General features: G+C 43.9%; 1 non-coding gene across 1 annotated transcript; it reads right to left on the bottom strand.

The window, feature by feature from the left end:
- Positions 1–379: 379 nt before the first annotated feature.
- LOC145354588 (U1 spliceosomal RNA) lies at positions 380–548 on the bottom strand. The gene has a single exon (XR_013888864.1). It is a non-coding gene; the product is annotated as a U1 spliceosomal RNA (small nuclear RNA).
- Positions 549–1395: the final 847 nt, after the last annotated feature.

Here is a 1395-nt window from a genome sequence, read left to right as displayed (position 1 = left end):
AGGGTGTTAGCGTGGATAGAGGATTGGTTGTCAAATAGGAGGCAGAGAGTCGGGGTCAACGGGTGCTATTTGGATTGGCGGTTGGTGACTAGCGGAGTGCCCCAGGGGTCGGTGCTGGGGCCTCAGCTATTTGGCCGACTCCTGCTCCTATTTCTTATGTTCTTATGTTAAGTAGGAGGCAGCCTGAATGAAAAAGACACATTTTCAGAAGTGGTTGAATATTTTTAAAAAAGGCAAAGAAACCCTAGGGGATTTAATGAACAATCTCCTTAACCAGAGCATGGGAATCTATTGGATTAGAATTACAATGGCTTGAATGGAGTTGTTGCAGCTCCCGCTTTTGGAAGAGGCTCGAACCAGTTCTATTTTTCTTTATAAGCCGGGGAAAGCACGAGCGCAGTCCCCCACTAGCGCAAATTTTGCAATCAAGTATCCCAGATTTGGGGACATTGCAGGCGTCAGCACACCTGAAGTGCAATGGGCTAGCCTCGTCCTGGGCGAACTACCTTTTTTTAATTTCAAAAAATATACTTTATTCATTAAAATATCCTCTCAAATACACAATTGCAAAACAACAGATCCAAAAATTACAAACAGTGTCAAAAAAAAGAATCATTTTTCCAGTACAATACTGTGCTTATTTACACAACGTTACATTTCATTACTTAAACGATATACATGCCTCAGATTTTACAGTGCGCTATTATTTTTCAGTTTCACACACCGTGGGTATTCTGCAGTTACCGAGCCCTCGCTCTGCCTCCGTTGAAAGGCTTTACACGGTGGCCTTTCCCCATTGTCAGTGGCGTAGCTTGGGGGGGGTGGGGGGGTGGGGGGGGGTGGTGGGGGCAGGTGCAGGGGGAGCACATTTTGCTGAAGTAGCGCCTTTTTAACGGGGCCTTCCTCACGGGCCCCTGCAGAGGCACGACGGAGAAAAGCAACCACCACAATGCAGTCGACACCAAGCATCCCTCGCCGAGGGACATCACCAGCCAAGATTGGGTGAGTACATTAAATTTTAAGTACGCTGCAAAGATCAAGTTAGCTTAATTAATCAAATTAATGGTTTTGTGAAAATATTTGGAGCGTAATTTATAGTTTTAGTCACCATTATTTCAATACTGTGTTACACAGTATTGAATGAATGGTGAATAAAACTATAAGTTACGTGCCTGTGTATCATTAGAATTAACTACTCCAAAGCTGAACTAGAATCTGGCACCTCATATCTCTCCGTTTGCATGGACATTTGATTGTTTTGTCCATTTTCAGCACTGGTTATTTTGAGCTTGCCATGTCTCGAACATAGCCAATGAATTAATGAGTTTATGGAAGTGATATGATTGCCATTACTGCCATGATTTCCAGTTTCTGGAGGGTACAGGTGCACACGCC

This window comes from Carcharhinus amblyrhynchos, chromosome 17 (assembly GCF_965287045.1).
Source record: "Carcharhinus amblyrhynchos chromosome 17, sCarAmb.v2.hapA, whole genome shotgun sequence".
Classification (NCBI taxonomy): domain Eukaryota; kingdom Metazoa; phylum Chordata; class Chondrichthyes; order Carcharhiniformes; family Carcharhinidae; genus Carcharhinus; species Carcharhinus amblyrhynchos.
This window is presented reverse-complemented; position numbering and strand designations above follow the sequence as displayed.